Below are 6437 nucleotides of genomic sequence, written 5' to 3'. Positions count from 1 at the left end.
TACAATTAACCTCCCTGTGGTTCGACCCCGGTCTTGCCGGGTTATTTATTACTTTGACACTCCTGCACTTGGGAGAAGACATCAATCTTTTAGTCGTGTCACTTATCATAAAGATCTTCAGTTAATGATCCTGCAGTTACTTGATAATGAAGATTTCAATGGTAGTTGTTTTTAAAATGTTTTTTTTTGTTTGGAATTGTATTAAAAATATTTGTTTTAATTTTTTTATATTTTTTATATCAATATATCAAAATAATTCAAAATTAAAAAATTAAATTAAATTAAAAATACTTTTAAATGCGAAAACAAACACATTAATAGCTCTCGGTCATATCCAATGCTATTGGATCCGATTGCTCAACATTAATCAGCGTCATTGGATCCTGCTGGCAACAGGACAGAATAACATATTAGTATAGTTTTATTACCTTTACATGCATTATAATAGAATGGGTTAATTTTTATTTTCATGGCTTAAATGTGAATCCCATGTATTGATATATTTTGATCTAAATTATTTATTTATTTGTAAAATCATCTTCTTCTATCATGTCATTTGGTGCAATTATGAGAATGACTTTTTAGTCCTCAATATCAAGATATTTTATTAATGACCGTGCAATTACTTGATGCTAAGGATGTTGAGAATTTTAATGGTGGTTGTTTTTAAAATGTTATTTTGTTTGGAATTGTATTGATTTTTTAATTTATTTTTTATATTAGTACATTAAAACAATCCAAAATTATCAAAAAATAATTTAAAATAAAAAATTAAATTAAATTAAATTAAAACTACTTTTTAAATGTAAAAATAAATACACTAATATCTTTCAGCAAGATTTAATGCTATTAGATCTAGCTCCCAACTGGACCTCATAATATGCTAGTATAATTTTATTACTTGTACGTGCAACATAATATTGATTTATTTTTATTTTTCTAGCTTAACTGTAAACCCTGTGTATTAAATTGGTCTAAATTATTGATTTATTTGTGACATATCCTCTTTTTTCATCATATTCTCTAGTTGTTAAGTTAGACCCAATATTTTTTTGAAAGTGATTAGGATATGGCTTTTAAGCTAGACCTAATAATATTGGGCTCAACTACCTAACCAAACCTAATAGTTTTTGATAGAACAAACAAAAAAAACAATGCACCACAACAATTTTTTAACTAAAAAACAACAAAGATAATGCCCACATAACGTTACAGTATCATCTATAATATAAACGCTCTACATCTATAATATGATCCACGGTATAATAAGTTTATATTCATAGTAAATACAAAGTGTTTTTCTATACCTTTTAAAATATAATATAATATCAATAAAAAAATTAATTGAGGCAAATTAAAACATAAAGGGACCACAAAATAATTCATTCTAACCATTGAATTAATGATAAAAAAAAATAATTAAAATGGCATAGTAGTTTTTAACTACCTAATCAATTAAAATTAACAAATAATAAAGACGAAAAGAAATGGATGTTAATTAAAGGTTTTTAACATCAAAATAAAAAATAAAACTAAACATTATTTGAAAAAAAATCAAAATGGAAAAGAAAAATAAAATAATTGTTGGAATTACAGAGATAACCAACGTTCTTCGGAATGATGAATTCAATATAATAAAAAAATATTAAAAACCCTTAAAATCACATTGATGCATCACTTTATATAATTAAATTATGAAAATGAGGCCAATGGGTCATTCATATTATTGTTCTAGGTAATTAAAAAATAAAATATTTTAGAATCCGAAAAACCAACTATTATAGCATTAGCTTACAGAATTACAGAGACAAGTGCGAGGGACTGATAAAAGTAATTTGATTTAGGATTGCACTGATTATTCCTCGTGCTTTATGGTTGGACCATAATTTTTAAAAAAATAATACCTAAATTAAGAGAAAAAAATTTAATTTCATCTCTAAATATTTAATTTTATTTAATTTTTTTATTCAAATTAGTTTTTTTTTAAATTTTATCATTTAATATTTTATTTCATTTAATTTTTATACCAGATTTAATCCTTATTATTTTGATCGCAATTTGTTTGTCTTTTTATTTTTTGATGCTTGGGAATTTTGTTTCATGATTTTTTTTTTGGTTTTGGCCTTCTATAGGTCAATGCTGATCTCATGATTTGGGTCACGAGATTTAAGATTATTTTGATTTAACTTTAGTATTTTTTAGGTTTTTTTTTTAAATTAATTATTTTTTCATTTCATCATTCAATATTAAATTTTTGTGCCTTAAGTTTCTTAATTTATTTTTATTTTTATGGATTATTCTGATCTTATATCACAAGTTAGGAGTTGATTAAGTTAACTCACATTAACTCAAATTTGTTTTTATAATTTTTTAAATATCTTTTATCATTTAGTTTACTAGGGATTTGATTTCTCAATTTCTTTTATATAGGGTTATCTCGATATCATAACCGGGTCGTGAGTTTATTATGTTGACTTGAGTAAAGTTTTTTTTTGTCCTTTTTAAAATTAATTTTTTTATCGGTTTGTCATTCAATGTTCTTTTTTCTTGTAATTGAACTTCAAATTTCTTTTTATTTTTCTTTTTACAAATTTATTTTTTTATTCAATTTTTTTGGTGAAATAAGATCTTTAAAACTTTTTTAAGAATATTTGAATGATATCTTTTAATAATATTAGCAAGTGTTTATTATTATTATTATTATTATTCATTGGCCTTTTTTTTATTATCCTTGGTTTTTTATATTATTATTAAATTAATAAAGATTATTGAGCTCATTCAAATCCATTATCTAGGTACTAGATTTTTCTTGCTCCTTTGAGTCGGTATTTGTTTTTACAGTGGTATTGTCTTTTAAAAAAACTATTTTTTTATTTTAAATTAATTTTTTATATATTTTTAAATTGTTCTAGTGTGTTGATATAATAAATAAATAAATAAAATATAATTTTAATATATTTTCAAACAAAAAATATTTTAGAAAATAATCACTATCATTATATATATATATATATATATATATATATATATATATAAATTGCTTGGATATTGTTTTTTATATTAGAAAAAATTTAATCTTGCCTGCTGCATGTGTAGACGTTTATTATTGCAAAATCATAATTGGGGGTTGCATCCCTATTCTAGCTCCTAAATCCTAGGCGATCCAAAACATCTCCAGGCCATTAACGAATTGAGCAATGAAGAACGCCATGAAATAAATCACCTTGGTACGTGTGAAATATAATAATACCTACATTTAATTCAATAATAATAATAATAAAAAGGTAGCATGAAGCTGTACGCACCTCTTGTAAATTTATGGAAGGAAGGGCCATGTAAGGGCAAAGAAAGCCATTTAAGTGACTGCTACAACCTTGCAATGTTTTTCCTGTGCACTTGTAGACTACTCGTGATAAGGATCCCTCACTTGTACGTATTGATCAAATATAAAAGCAATGCCTTGTGAATAAGGGAAACTCCCTCTTCCATGACTGGATTCCGAAGCTAGAAGTCCCCACTTTTGATTTAAAGCAACGACCTCAGTCACCTTTTTCACCTGTTTTTCGGCTTTTAGCATATTTGTTCTTAAAGTATTAGTGAAATAACACAATGAAATTCTTTTTTGTTAAAAAATGTGACTTCTATAACTTGTCACTCTTCAGGATAATACTATCATTTAAAAATATTAAATAAGTAAAAGAAATAAGAGAGTAAAGAGAAAAGAAAAGATAAAAAATTCATAATTGGGGGTTGCATCCCTATTCTAGCTCCTAAATCCAAAACCTAGGTGATCCAAAACATCCCCAGGCCATCAACGAATTGAGCAATGAAGAACGCCATGAAATAAATCACCTTGGTACGTGTGAAATATAATAATACCTACATTTAATTCAATAATAATAATAATAAAAAGGTAGCATGAAGCTGTACGCAGCTCTTGTAAATTTACGGAAGGAAGGGCCCATGTAAGGGCAAAGAAAGCCATTTAAGTGACTGCTACAACCTTGCAATGTTTTTCCTGTGCACTTGTAGACTACTCGTGATAAGGATCCCTCACTTGTACGTATTGATCAAATATAAAAGCAATGCCTTGTGAATAAGGGAAACTCCCTCTTCCATGACTGGATTCCGAAGCTAGAAGTCCCCACTTTTGATTTAAAGCAACGACCTCAGTCACCTTTTTCACCTGTTTTTTGGCTTTTAGCATATTTGTTTTTAAAGTACCAGTGAAATGACACAACGAAATTCTTTTTTTTTTTAAAAATGTGACTTCTATCAACTTGTCACTGTTTAAGATAATATTATCATTTAAAAAATATTAAATAAGTAAGAGAAATAAGGGAATAAAGAGAAAAGAAAAGATAAAGAACTCATGAAAAACTTTGATTATGATATTATTAATATTATTAAAAAAATACTTTTTATTTAAAAAAAATAACTCACATATCTTTGATAGTAAATATGACCCTCTTGGGTCATTATTGATAATCTTTTTTTTATATATATTATTTGATTTGTCTTATCAAAATCTTTATGATAATATTAGTGATATTATAATTAGAAGTGATATTATAATTAGAGCTTTGATGTATAATTAGTTATTTTTTTTTTCTCTTTTCTCTCCTACTCATTAAATATTTTTTTAAAAAAATTGTTATTCTAAACAACGATAAACTATAGAAGTCATGTTTCCCGATCGTGATATATACAAATTATGCTATTTTGCTTGTTTTGTTTCAACTGGTATGTTGTGTTAATATTTTTTATTAATTGTGCTAATTTTTTTTTTAAAATCTAATTATTTTAACTAGGATTGGTTTAGATAGACGGAAGAAGATTATGCATTTAATTGTTTTTTTGAAAAAAAAGATGAAACAATTATTATTGTTCAAGAGGTGATTTATCTACATTGAGTTAGGCTCATTTACAAGCATATTTTATTCTTCAACTTCCATGCAATTAAAAATATTACTTTATTTATGTGTGAATGTGAAACGTAAAATGTTTCATGTAAAATATGTGATTGACTTATTTATGCACCAAATTTGCTATAATAATAATAATAATAATAAAGTACTAGAAAATCTATCACTGTACTGAAAATCAAGAGTTGAACTAATCAATCGACATTAACCGCTTCCCAAAACTGTTTATTAGCCGATATTTGTTCCATGAAAGGGGGTAAAAAAATTTATATTTTTTTATTATTTAAAAATATAGTTAATTAAAAATACTTTATGGTTAAAAAAATTTAACTATATTTTCTAGAAAGTATTTTTTTAAATTTAGATAAAAAATATTTTTTAGAAGTGATGAAAAACTCAAGAATATCTTATTATTTGTTTATTATCAAATTTAATCTTCAGTTTTTTTATTATTATATATTTTATTTTTTTCAATTTCTTATCTTAAAATTTGATATAATATGATTTTTATACTGACTTTAGTTTTTATTCCTTTGATTGTTATTTTTTTCCGATATTTTTTTCTTAATTGAGGTTTTTTATCTAACATATTTAGTTTCTATTTTTTATTGCTATTTTTTTATAACAAATAAATTGAAGTGCCAAACTTCAGGGACTTAATTTAGTTGAAGACATGAGTGAAATTGAAGAAAATTGAAAGTTTGATGGCCAATTTGCATAAATTTAAAACTAAAGACCATAATGAAAAGGACATTGAAATTCAGGGTTGATATTGAAATTCTACAGGGGCAAAATTGCATAAATTAAAAAGGTTGAAACCAATCAAATATGTAATGAAAAGAAATCAAAACCTGAAGGACTAAATTGAACTTTGACCAAATCCTTATTGAAAACCCTAAAGCCAAAACAACACGGTTTTGACAAACAAAAAAAAAAGAGAAAGAGAAAGACTAGACAAGTTGTTATCTAGTTACTATTCATCTTTTTCTTTCTTTTCACTTGAAACAGCTGCTAGGGTGACTATTTTTCAGAAGTATTTAATGCTTCTTCTCCCTATTGAACTAGACAAACCATACACCACTATGATAACCTGACATTGTACTATACCCGGAGTAGGCCTTCTAGGCCAACTTCCCCTACAACTATTATAATGCCTCCCTCAAGGTTGCCAACCCGACCATCCTTTTTGCAGCTAGTTTTACAGGCCATGATGATACACTTGATCAAATGGTTGGGATCTTTCCCGCTTAAATCAAAGGCTAAGATTTGTCCCTAATAAAGATAAATTATCCCTCTTGTGCCCCTTATAAATAAAGGTGGACTCTAGGTAATGAAGAACAAAAAACTAAAGTACAAAATTTTAAAAAACTTAACCCTTTCCCCTAGTTTTTTCATCATTTTCTAGCCTCTTCATTTTCTCCTCCACCACAACCACCGTGACCAACAACGACCTAACCTCCTTTACCAACTCATTTTTTAATCGGTAAAAAAAGTAACCGCCATTAGCTTCCC

Source organism: Populus euphratica, unplaced genomic scaffold (assembly GCF_000495115.2).
Source record: "Populus euphratica unplaced genomic scaffold, PopEup_1.0 scaffold200.1, whole genome shotgun sequence".
NCBI lineage: Eukaryota > Viridiplantae > Streptophyta > Magnoliopsida > Malpighiales > Salicaceae > Populus > Populus euphratica.
This window is presented reverse-complemented; position numbering follows the sequence as displayed.